At 41.1% G+C, this 13,880-nt stretch overlaps 1 protein-coding gene across 2 annotated transcripts in view; it reads right to left on the reverse strand.

The window, feature by feature from the left end:
- The window catches only part of PTPN14 (protein tyrosine phosphatase non-receptor type 14), a 167,646-nt gene that overhangs the window by 102,443 nt on the left and 51,323 nt on the right, over positions 1–13,880 (reverse strand). The gene's annotated exons all lie outside the window — the stretch shown is intronic.

Consider the following 13,880-nt stretch of genomic DNA (forward strand, 5'->3'; position numbering starts at 1 on the left):
TTCACACCAGTGTCTATGTGACTTCGATTCACATGCTTTTTTTCATCGTACAAGCCTGTCTGCTCAAGAAAGCAGGAGTAGAATTTGAACTTTTTTTTTAAATTTCTAAATGTATTATCTCATTTCAGCCTCATTAACAACCCTCTGGGTGTCGACTGTACGATCCCTATTCTAGAGATGAAAAAAGTGGGGTTCAATGATTTAAGCGATTCCCTGATCCTGAACTTAAAATCTTATCTTATTCCTCACTCTTTGTAACACTGCCTCTTTACTTCCATTAACATTATTTCCGTTTATTTTAATTTTTTTCTTTTTTGCGATACGCGGGCCTCTCACTGTTGCGGCCTCTCCCGCTGCGGAGCACAGGCTCCGGACGCGCAGGCCCAGCGGCCATGGCTCACGGGCCCAGCCGCTCCGCGGCATGTGGGATCTTCCCGGACCGGGGCACGTCCCCCGCATCGGCAGGCGGACTCCCAACCACTGCGCCACCAGGGAAGCCCTTATTTTAATATTTATACTTATTTTCTTATTTACTTTATTACTGGATGATAGAAAATGGAGTGAATATGCATTTAATTATTAACTAATTATAAATTAGTAATTAATGATGAACTACTCAGCAACTTTCTTTTTTCAAAAAAATTAATACATGAAATTTTTAATGCACCTAAAATCACAACTCTATCCTTTTTTCACCAGATATTTAGACAGATGTGGGGAACCACCCTACAATCATTTTGTTCCTTTACAGAATTCTTGATGCAAAAGCCCATCACCAAATTACAGATAATTTAACTTACTAATAACAAGATTCTGACACCCGGATGTCCCACCAAATGGCAGCGATGACATTACTGCCATGGACAACACGAGAACAAAATAACAACAGTAAAAGCGGCTTTACCATTCCGCCCTGTGCCAGCAATTCTCTCACTGGGAGGCTCGTTAAACTTATCTTCCAAAGAAGCCAGAAATGTCCACACGGTCTCTCTGTTCAACTTTCTGTTCTCCATGAAGTGCAAAGGACTATCTCTCGCTCATATGATTGTTCTGTTAATTTGATTCCCTAAGTCAGGCAGCCTTTATGCCCTTTATCCACAGAATTACCTCTGAGCGCCCTGACACTTGGATAGACAAACGGGAATAATTACTTGTAGGAATTCTTGCATTCATAAGTTAAATGGCTTCAATATTTAGAAATCACTCCTCGTCAGTACCCCCCGGCCTCACAGAGGTTGTCAGGACACAACCCTACAACACAGTAAAACACACTCCTGAGACTCCCTCAGCCATTCTTTGATGCCTGCCCTCGGCACATTCCTTAGCGTGACAGGTACGTGTTTTATGATGGCTTAAAATACATATGCTAGAGACTTGGGCTTGGTAAAATAGATTAACATTTCTAAATCACTTTATGTTGGCAGAGTATCATGTTTACCTGCAAGGTAGGCCAACCTGATGATCTCCTGGTATCTGCAGAAAAAACTATGGAGGGACCCACCCAGAAAAGAAAAACAAAAGAGTATCAGAATTTAAATACAGAGTCCTTAAGAGTTTACTACTCCCACATTCCATCAACTTGCTAAAACACAGGGTAGAAGACACCAAGATTCAACTCCTATATTAGCTAGAGAGCCTCAAAGAGAGAAAAATATTTGCTCTGTGGGCACAAGTCACATTTCTCATCCTGGGCCGGGCACTTTACATTCGGGTGTGTCTCGCCTTGAACACCTAGGAAGGAATGTGGCTGGCTTGGTGCACTTTTATCCCAGGCACCACTAAACACAATCTCAGCTATATATTTGACATGACACAATCCACAATGCAGTTAGTGAGATAAAAAGTAAACTGCACAACAATGTGTACAGATGATCAGTTTTTATAATAAATAAATAAATGGGAAAAAATATATAACTTCACCAAAATGACTGTTATCTCAGGGCTACATGGTGATGGTATCAAACGGAACTCTTATTTTATATTTCATACATAGTCATCCCTCTGTATCCGCAGGGGGATTGGTTCCAGGATCCCAGCAGATACCAAAATTCGAGGATGCTCATGTCTCTCATATAAAATGGCACAGTGTTTGCAAAGAACCTATCTCGTATACTTTAATTCATCTCTAGATTATTTATAATACCTAATACAATGTAAATGCTATTTAATAGCTGGCCAGCTTGGCAAATTCAAGTTTTGCTTTTTGGAACTTTGTGGAATTTTGTTTTAAAAAAAATTTTCAGTCCAAGGTTGGTTGAATGCGCAGATGCAGAACCTGTGGATACAAAGGGCCAACTGTATTTCTGAATTGTTCTAACATTTTACAATTGCCTTATTTTTGTAAATAAAGATTCTTTTAAAATATATTAGCTACAGAAAGTATCAGGTGCAACATCTGGCAACACATCTCCTAGAAAATACCTATTTTAGGTTTAAAGAACTTTTAAAATCTTCAATTTGCAAGACACTTGCCAGGTAAAGTGTCAACCAAAAGGTTATAAGAAAACTGGTCTGGTCCCTCTAAAAGTCAGTGTCCCGAAACAAGAGCTGAACAGGAGGCATTGGAGGCAGGTTGGTCTAGAGTAAGAGAAATTCCGGAGTTATAAAAGCAAAATGCAATGTGTGAGCCTTAAGCAAACCCAGGTTGGAAAAAAATAGTTATCAAACACATGAGACCATCAGGGAAATCTGAAATAGAGAGCAGAAATGAGATGATACGAACATATGCTGGTTAATTTTCTTCCGTTTTTAATAGTGGAACTGTGGTTACGTAGGAGAATGGCTTTAGGACATGCCAGTGGATATATTTAGGGGTAAAAAGACACTCACGTGACGAGAGGAGGGAGAACTGCAATTGAGCTGAGCGGTTCTCTCTAAGAGCCAAAGTTTAATCTGAGGGAACAGAACATTCACAAACCTTGGTGTGAGAACTGGATTCGCCCAGAGAGGCCTGGAGTGAGTGCCCAGTTACTAATCAGCCTCAGTTTACTCATCTGGAAAGATAACCCCTACCCCAAGTTTGTGAGGAGTTAATGAGAAAATGTTTCCGGGGTGCGCTCAGTAAGTGTGGGCAACATGTTCCCTTCCTATGCCCCTCACAGTGAGCTGGGTTTGCTCAAAGGATAGCAGAGCAGGTGTGAAAAGGACTTGAGTACCTTGCCACCTACTGTGGACAAAGCCTTTTAAATAGAAAAAAGGCATAACAAAGAATATAGAGTTTAACGTGAAACAATGACAATTCCACAGGGAAACTTGACCAAGTGTAAAACGAACCATGGACTCTCCCAGAACTGCTACCTTGTCATTCCCCCAACTGACATCTGGAGCAGAAAGGAACTGGTCATTTGACGAAATGTCCCATTATGAGCCCATTCTCAGTGGGTTAGAAGACTGTAGCCTTCTCCTTAATCCCTTATTTCAGTCAATAACATGTGTATAGTGTCTGGTGTCAGCAACTGGCTTTTTGGGGTTTTTTTTTTTTTGGTAGAAGACTGATTCTAAACTGCCTTTGGGGGACTTCCCTGGAGATCCAGTGGTTAAGATTCCATGCTCCCAATGTGGGGGGCCTGGGTTCAATCCCTGGTCAGGGAACTAAGAGCCCGCAAGCCGCAACTAAAGATCCCACAGGCCGCAACATTTAATTAACATTTAATTAAAAATAAATAAATAAACTGCCTTCGGTCCTATAATCCACTAGGCTGTGTCTCTACAGCTGCTAGCGTATCCCAGTCTCTCTCACACTGAAGAATCGCCCATAGGTGTCTTGGTTCCCAATCAGAATCCTGAAGGGAAAGATCTGTGTCAGATTCTCTGTCAGATTCAGCTCTGCGGTCTCCTGTGACCCGAAAGTGGAGTTCTGTACATGGCAGAGAGCTAAATAAATATTTGTTGTTACAATGAAAGAAAGAGTGAATCCTAAAAATAGTTGAGATTTTGAAACCAAGGTAGGACAGGGGCCTCCAGGTGACCCCAGTGAAACTTGAGGAATCTGAAGCCTCAGATAGCACTGACTTGGAGGCGCTTAAGAGAGGCTTAAAACTGTGGAGAAATGGGATGAGAAGTTATTCAGCTCACTGGTGCTTTTACCCAGATTTTGAAAAGAACATTCCCACCACCCAAGTTTCCCTTCTCCAGCCCTTAATGCGCCTTGTCCTGGGGGTGGTCTCGAAGACTAGAGAGATGCCATATCCCCTGGAAGTTCTGTGAGAAAACTACAGAACTACCGATTGGATAGTATTCTAGTGTGCCCATGACTGCCGAAAGCAATTCGTTGGGATATTTGCTGGGTAAACACCACACTTAAAGGCCTTTTATGGAATAGGCAACAGTGAGAGAGAACATACAGAAAGCTTCAAAGTCACTTCTAAAACCCTCTCCTGACTAGCCCATCAGATTCCCCAACCCTCTAATATGTATATGTCCATCTTTAACTACCAGCTGTGAATCTCCAGTACCCTGTACTCTTCTTGTTCCTAAACATATCGACGAAAACCCTGCAAGTGAAAACACAAAGCAAAGACAGCTTTCTCATAATACAGAAAAAAGTGTTTGGCTGATTTAATAAATCTTTAAATAAGCTGGGTGAAAAGTAGAGAGATCTTTCATAATGTCAACCAAATACAGCTTAATCTTCTTTATTGATTTACCTGTACAGTCTTTAGAAAAATGAAAGACAGAAATTAAAACCCAAATCTTCAAGATGGTCATCACACTTTCTCTTGATTTCCCATGCTATATTACACATACTTGACTTTTTTTTTCTCCTAAATGTGAGTTCTGAAATCACTAGCAGAAGCTAACCGCTGTTCGGCTGCATCCTTTATTTACCAACAGCCTCTGGAATTTTTCCAGTATTCCATATTATTACAACTCCCAAGCACACCTCACAGAACTATGTAACCCTGGTCTGGGTGTGAGAAAGGAAAAATTGATGTAACTATAGCCCATCCTGTGTATAAACCTGCATAAGGCCCCGCTTAGTTTTCAAAAATACTATGTCATTTTCCTAAGGAGAGTTTTAAGAAAGGATAGGGTTAGAGGGGATGAAAATGTCTTCTCTGATTCCCCCTTTAAAGAATAGCAGACAGGAAGTTCATTTTGTCCGGTGAAAAATCAGACTATTAGTTTCTACTATAAATTTGATATATACCCATATATCAAATTATTTTTAGCCAAGTAAAAGTTTTATGCAAGGTCTAAAACACAAATCTCTAACTTTTAGTTGCTAAATAACTACAACAACAAAAACAGAATGGTCACCTTTTAAAATCCCTTCATTTCTCTCCTACTAACTCACTCTCAAACGTTCAATGGTGAGATGGAGAAAAATGTGTCCCAAAACACATTTTCCAACATTCCCAGGCACTAACCATGTGGTTGACCTTTCAAGCCTTTCTTAAGCTGTATTTAAGGTGAGAAGAAGGATTCCTGCTATAGAACCCCATCACAGGGATACCTCACCTACATGAAAGGTAGCTACACAGCAACATCTATGTAGAATATCACTGAAAATCAGGAAATGGAGCCCAAACAGCCTTTGAGCGTTCATATATCACAAAGCCCTTAAGTCCAACAACATACACTTTTGCTTGGGGAAACAAAAAACACCCTCACAGTTCATTCACTGTAACCTTACATACCTTGCTTCTTAGCCCTTAGCAGATTTTAGACAAGGAAAAGCACCTTGACAGGGCACAAAATTGGCAATGAGAGAGGTGACAGGTAAACTGTAAAAATAAGCCCTCCACAGCATGGAAAGCTGTACTGAAAACACCCTGTAGTAAATGGGAACGATTAAATAACACCCAGCGGACTCCGGTTAAGAAGGCAGAAAATGAAAATATATATATATATATATATATGTATATATATATATATATATATATTTTTTTTTTTTTTTTGCCGTACGCGGGCCTCTCACTGTTGTGGCCTCTCCCATTGCGGAGCACAGGCTCCGGACGCGCAGGCTCAGCGACCATGGCTCACGGGCCCAGCCGCTCCGCAGCATGTGGGATCTTCCCCTACCGGGGCACGAACCCGTGTCCCCTGCATCGGCAGGCGGACTCTCAACCACTGCGCCACCAGGGAAGCCCTGAATATATTTTTAAACAGTCCCATTCATGGCGGTTAAGAAGGCAGAAAATGAATATATTTTTAAACAGTCCCATTCATGGTGGTTAAGAATAACAAGAAAAAAAATGGTTCTTGAGAGGTAAAGCTTCCCTCACCTGGAATCACTTTTTTCCCTAAGCAAGTGGTTCCCTATCTTTTATTCCTGCTCTAACACTCAGAAGCAAACCAGTTTCAAGAACTGGTTGCAAGAACTGCCATTTTTAACTGGGGGAGAGGGAAGGGAGGGGGAGAGAGGAGGGGAGGGCAGAGAAAAGGGAGAAAGGAGGGGAACGGAGGGAGGAGAGGCCTGCAGAAGGCAACTCTGGGAAAACACGGAGTTGAAAAAGCCCCCCAGGTAAATGTTTCAAAAAACCATTTCCCCACCCCCTGCTTTCTGAGGTTTCTAGACAGACATGATCTTCCCACAAGAAGGACCTTAAAATGTGAAAGTTTCCATTTTTCACGTTACTGAAAACTTTAAGGCATTGAAAGTACATCTTGAATATAAATAAAATAATACGTCGTCAGGATTTGCTTAAAAGGAACGGGGTGGGGAACTGTGCGCGCAGTGGTGGAGGGGGTTTGGTTACAGATGACGCAGTGCTGGCCATGAGTTGACAGCTGTTGAGGGTGGGAGCCAGGTATATCAGGGCTCATACCACTCTCTACAGTTTTGTGTGTGCTTGAAATTTTCCATATTTAAAAGCTGGCAGGTTTTTATTGTTGTTTGGTTGGGGGTTTTTTGTTTGTTTTTTTAATAAAGAAGTATTTCTTAAATGGTACTTTGTAAAGTAACCTGGTATAACAGATAACAGTGCCCACTTTGCAGAGGTGTTTTACAGAAAAAAGGGGTCAGATTTTTCCCTCTACCCTAAATCCCTCTTGCCCTTCCAAAATAAAACTTGTATTTAACTAGATCAAATTGAGAGTAGGAGTTTTTAATTTCATTTTTAGAAGATGACAGGAAAAGTTTTGTAGGTAAAGTGACAAGTTGGATAGAATACAGAGAACAATCAATCAGACCTAAGAGAAGGGATTCTTCTCTGTCCAACTTGCATAATCACCTGTATCAAAATACCTGACTCGGGCTTACTCCTCAAATGAGCTTTCTCTGTTTATTCATGCCAGGAATGCTTTGTCCTAAGAGACTCCACCCTTCTTGGGGAGACCGTTGAATCTGCAACTCTCAATTCCAGTTCCTTCTTCTGTCAGTGTCTACACCCATGGTGATGTGTGTCCTGGAATGTCAGAGCTAATCACAGCCCAGAACCAGAACAGGAGATTCCTGCATGTGTCAGAACCCCAGGAAGGCAACAAGGGGCACCTCCATGTTTAAAGGGGATATGCGATGCCGGGGTACCCTGCTGAGCTTTATCTCCAAAAGCCCTATGAGATGGCTGTTCCTAATACCCCATTTCACAGACTAGGGCATCGAGGCTGGAGAGGTTAAGAACTTGCCCAAGAACTTGCTAGGTACTAATGACACTATCTGACCCACCACGTTCTTATTCAATGAACCATTCTAATAATATCTGGAAAGTGGGTTGGAAACCATGACCTGGTGATATAAAAATAACAATGACAAAAGCAAGCCACCACATTCTATAAGGAAGACTGCGACATGCCATCTGCAGTCTGCCTCTGCGCACCCACAGTGGACTTGACTCAGCTACGGTGGAGATGGATCCTGAGGCAGGTGACCCATCTTCAGCCCTAGGATGTCATATCCAGAGGGCACGGCAGAAGAATCAGGGTCCTGTTCAGGTCACACCGCCGCCACCCCCAATGCCTCTTACCTAGACGGCTTTCCTGCTACAGTCCTGGTCTGTGGTCTGTGCCGCCCAGTGTGGGTAATCCTAGCAGGTCACACACAACCTCTTCAAAAACCAATTTCAGAGACAATCGTAAGCGCAGCCGGAGAGGTTTTTCCAGCCGGGTCAAAGGACTCACTTGTCAAAACAAAAGAAACTGGCTGAAGGTAAACACACCTTCAACTTGCTTCACCCTCCTCTGGGATTTGCGCCCTGAGGGCACAAAGCCCACGAAGAGAGGGGCTCTTCGTGAGAGGCTGCTGCAAGTGACGTCCCTCGGCCAAGTTTCCACACCTCCCTTTCCTCCGCTTCCTTCCTGCCCTGAGTTCCCTCGACTTCCCTCACAAGTCCAGGGCTTTCGGACGGGAGGACTCATCTGTGTCACTTCCTCTCCAAACATAAGCAGGAGCCAAAGCATCTCTGCCAATTCTCTCCCCCTGGGTCTGTGCATTCATAACATGGGGGTGATAAGAGTCCCCCTGCAACACACAGAGTTGTTGGAGGACTTATAGGAGTTATTACTATACAGGGTGCTGGTCCAGCGCCTGGCATGTGGTCGGCACTATGTATGTTTACTCTCACTGCCCTTATTATCGTTGCTATTTCACTAAATATTGCAGAAGCCCAAGGAAACCCAAAGTACCTGCTAAGCCCCAGAAGAGAAAAAACTCTGCTTTCCAACAAGCCAATAGTTACAGAATGTTTAAAGTTAAGGCTATTCATCGTAAGGAGACAGACCATGAATGAAAAGCAACTACAGGTCCCACTGACTGGGAACCGTGACAGGGTGCCTAGTGGGTTTCAGATATGTGACCACTCCAGTGAGTCAAGAATACAACCAAGTGGGTTCTGAAGTGTTATAATGCAATCACTTCTTCAGAGCCAAGATGCTGAATCCGGGGGGAGAAAGAATGAAAACAGGTATGAACTAGCGTCAGCTGTTAAAGAGTTGCATAATCCCAACTGATGTAACCAAATGTTAATTACTAATGGGAGAAAACGAAGCTTCTAAATAGATGGTCATGCGACACGTACGTCCCTTCATGTAAGAAGACTACGTACACACGTGCACGGCAAACCCATCCTAACTGTCCTTTCTTCTCTTTGTCCCCTACCCGGTAGGTAGACACATACACACACCTTAAGTGGGTACTTGGTAAAACTTGTGTTAGCTCTCAGTAACAGTAGAAAGAAAAGGCATCCGTCTACCTCTAGCAGAGTAACTTCACTGTTGTAAAAACAATCTGTTCTCATCCCACGATTCCTGTTGCCATCAGTGACCTCAAACCTGAAGATCTGCTCAGCTGCCTGCATCTCACGGAGCAAGTCTGAGCCTCAGGAGACAAGACGCTGTCCGTCTTGTCTCTCCCCCTGCATGGGGGACGTCTGTGCCCTGTGGGATGTGAGCCTGGTAAGGACCAGGAGGGCAAATGTCAAGTGCTTCAGTTCTCAAGTGGGACGTTTAGCTCTTAAAAACTAAAAAACGTACACATGTACACTTCCTAACAAATACATATCTAATAAATGCAGCAAAGACTATACAGAGTAAACCTCATTCAAGAGGCCCCCCCTTTGCTCTCTTGATTTATACTTATGTTTCAAAATGTTAAGGATTTCAAAATTTCCCTAGAAATAAACACCATTTACTGAAATCTTTGTACATAAGCAAAAAAAAAAAAAAAAAAAAAAAAAGAAAGAAAGAGAAAAAGAAATTCCTGGGAAAATAAATGCATCTGTTCTTCAACTAGATTGTAAGAGGGCAGGAACCAACAATGTTTTACCCAACTTTTGTAACCCCAAATCCTTCTGCACTATAATTAACACATACTCTGACTCAGTAATGCCACTTTGGGGAAACTGATTGGAAATAAAAGCAATGAATCTTAAGGATTACATATAAGGATGCTGCAGTAAACATCATCTGTAGTAGAGGGTGGGAACTAAGAGCAACCCAACCCAAATAAATTCTGCAATTGCCGCATTATTTGGGGTATTATACAGTTATTTAAAAATTAATAACATCTGAACCTATGAACTCAGAGAAACAGCCATGAAAAATTCTGTAACTATTGGCTTGTTGGAAAAGTTGCAGAGTAATACGTAAGGGAAAGACAAAGCAAAGCCAGTCATCTTGCACATGTTTATGCTTATATAAGCTTGGAGAAAGGTGCAGAGCATTTCCATCCATCCTCAGAAGGATGAAAGGGGCAGCAGAACATCTACTTTGTCTTTAGTCTTTGGAGTATTAATATCTTATTAGACCAAAAAAAGGTATTTTAAACCACTTAGCCTCTGCCTCTCCTAAATTCTATATGAAGGCAATTTGGAAGAAGTCCTCCTTCAGGAGTATTATTATATCAGCTATCATGTATCATTTCAGCTAGAGTGTTATCTGAGTGATTACTATGTGCCAAAATTGGGCTTAAGACTTTTGCAGGCCTCATATCATTTAATCCTCAAAATCCCTATTTACAGATAAGAAAACTGAGACTACATAACCTGTAGACTACATAACCAGTCCCAAAGCCATCAGGTAGCAGAGACTCCCTCCAAGCCCAGTCTTTCATCATTAGATTATACTGTAAGATGCACATTTGCTATCTATGTCCTCTTCATAAATATCGATATTTAGCACACTGTCTCATTAACCACATGGCTTTCAGCATCATACATAATCATCCCTTGACTAAAAGCAAAAGGAAAAAAAGAAAATTGCTTGGGATCAAGCATTCCTTCTCAAAATTAGAACTGATTAAAACCACTTAAATCTTGGAACTTGCATGAGTTTTCATTCTTTTGAATTATTAGAGTTCAAAATGTCATTCTTTTTCTACTTTAAAACTTTTAATAATCTTTAATACTTTCTGATTATAAATTCATTATAAGAAAATTGGAAATCATGGAAAACTAAAAGGAAAAAATAAAAGTCACCCATAATGTCCCCATCCAGAAATCAATTTAAAACTTTTGTATATTTTATCCAATTCTTTTAATTAAATGTATTTTAAATTTGTTTACACAGTTGGGATTGTACAACACTGAGATTTTTCTTTTGTCTGATTCCTACTTATTATTTTCCCATATTACTAAAAATTTTTCAAAAACAAGTTTAAACTGTTACATAATATTCCATGGGATAGATCAACACTTATGTAATCATTCTCCATTGCTGAAATGTTAGGTTGGTTCTGATTTTTTGCCATTGTTCTAAAAGATTTGCCTAGACCTCTGATCCTTTCTTTAGGTTATATTCTTAAGAAGGAGTGTTATCAACTCAAAAGCTATACGTTTTTAGAAGTCTCAAACGTACTCCTAAATCGATTCCCAAAGGACTGTAAAATGCACAAGCCATGACAAATTGCTAAGACTTCCAATTCTTTACCTGTAAAATGACTGAAATACTGTGTTTTCTTAAATACTTTCATTAAAAGCTGCATAAAGTAAACAGAAAGGAATCAAACGTGGAGTCAAAAGAACCAAGACCAGGTTAAAGCTTTTTTCTCTTACAGGGTTGTCTTCAGCACGACTCCCCAAAAGGCAGAAAAGCTTCAGTAAAGGAAAATTTCAACCCACAAGGGATACATCAAAGCCCCAATGCCCCCATGTGACAGGAGGTCTGGGCAACAGAATGCATCCCAATATCCAACCTGCAATAAATGGGATCCCTTCTCTCCAGAGCTATAGTGCTGTGTCCCATACCACGACTTCAGAAGCAGCAGTTCTAAGGATAGCTTTTGAGAAACAGAACATGTTGCCCCCCCATCAAGTGGGAACTATGGAAGTTACTTGGCCTGAACATCAAATGACTGTACTTCCTTATATTTATATATCATTTCCTCAAAAACTATTATTCACTCAGCACAGACTACTAATTGTGGGAAATCCCAAAGAACAAGTAAAGACACCCTCTCTGCCTACCGAGTCGTAGGAAATGCCAGGTAAGGCTAAAACCAAGAGCAGCAGATACACTGCGCAGCTGGGAAGAGATTAGCCCAGACAGAGCAAGGGCAAGACGGAAAGAAGGAGTAGATGAACATGCACACCAGCCATCTGGAGACCTCTAGGCTTCAGGATAACTTACAAAAGGTAGAAAGGGAAATGACAAAGGTTCGTGGCTCAAGAAGACCTTCAAGTATGCAGAGGATTTTGGCTAAACGTTCTGTCCAAGCTCATTGTATTTCACATAAACACAATAGTTAAGACAGAAGAAACGGAAGGTCCAAACACAGTCAGCACAAGAATAAAAATTAGAATACTCTATGGATCTTACTATCACATACGATATTTTGAAACTGTTCCATTTACCCAAACACTGGAACCATAGTCATTAGTTCTCAAGAGCAGTTAAGTCAGAATGGTAAATGGTAATACAGCAGCTAAAACAGGCAAGAAGTGAAGAATGAAGATCCCATTCTACTACCTGCTCCTGGACACCCTGAAGAGAGAGTGAACTGACTTGGAAAAATGAGATGACACTTAGTCACTTATACACAAGGTTAGAACTTTTAGATGGTGGCTAAACACATCAAAGAAAAATTACCCAGGGTGACCATACTTCAGTAACTCATTCCAGTAACAATCTTCACTGTGTTGAAATTTCTCCTTTGTAAAATATACTTAAATCTCTGATTCTCATTTTATCCATTTCCTCTTAAAGTCTTTCACCTTGAAAAGGGCAACTGGGAACCATCATCTCTACATCACACCTTCAAACATTTAATACTTAGTATGACATGCACTGCCTCAGATTCTCCAACTTAAATCATCTTTCCTTTCTTACCTTCTCTTTTTAGGCTCATCGCCCTTTAATTATCTCTGTAGTTCCCTATTAACTCTAAATTCTTATTTTCTTCTAGTTGCAGAAGTGAAATAAGACAAGTTATCTTTACAACCTATCTCATTTTCAACAGAAAACACAGTGCACACAAGTCGAGTTTTCCCATATCTTCACTAGAAGGAAAACATCTCTCACTAGAGGAAGAAACCAAAAAACAAACCAACCAACCAACCTAGTCCTGTTCTCATTTGTATCACATAAAGAAGAATAGGACAAACAAAAAAGAAAGTATAAAATAGGTCTGGAATATGTAGGTTTAACTCTTTGCTCTGTCTGGTTACTTTAGTCCAGTCAATAATTAGAAATTTAGAGCTAGAAGCTAGGAGATCGCTGAGTTTAACTGAAAAATCACTTCCCAACTGAAAAATCACTTCAAACCGAGGAGGAGAACAAGACTTATATGCTAAAAGCTCCATGTTTGATGAAAGTAGGGGATTTCAGAAACCCCGCAACAAAAGATACAAATCCAGAAGGAAAAAACCCGGGAGAGCAGGTTAAATTGGCCCCCTGTTCGCCTACCTCTGGGAGGCACAAGGTAGCAGGTGTGTTGCGAGTGTGTAGGTTGTGAGTAAGGAAGATGCGGAAGTAGGGCAACTGCTTGAATGTCTTTCTAAGGAAGTGTTACTCCTCCCAGTCTAGCTGGAACAGGAAGTCGGAGGGCTCCAAGAGGGAGGCCTCCAGGAGGGAAGGAGGAAGGGAGAGGGGTGTGAAATTATCCGACAAGATTGGATCATGTGGAAAGCTGTGTAAGAGGCGTTTCACAAAGCCATTAGAGGTGTGTGGGAAGACTTAGATGTTTAAAGAAAACCAAGCAAAGGAAAAGGTGAAGCATTTACCAACTCAAGGAAAAACAAGAATGTGTTCGAAAAAGAAAATGCAATCTCAACACCACACTTGGCTTAGCTGTAACCATTACTTAACATATTTATACTGAATAGAAAGCAGTGGACTGAGTCTAACCAGAGTATTCATGCTGCTAATCATTCTGGAAGGATGGTGGCAAGGAAGACTCGGTGTAAGTGAGATCAAGTCCTTACCCCTCACTGCCACCGCCACCAGCATCCGAGCTAACATTATTGAACACTTACTGTGTTTTTTATTTTTTAAACTACTGAGCACTT

This window comes from Delphinapterus leucas, chromosome 1 (assembly GCF_059928025.1).
Source record: "Delphinapterus leucas isolate spDelLeu-1000000601 "Yukka" chromosome 1, BTC_Dleu_Yukka2, whole genome shotgun sequence".
Lineage (NCBI taxonomy): Eukaryota > Metazoa > Chordata > Mammalia > Artiodactyla > Monodontidae > Delphinapterus > Delphinapterus leucas.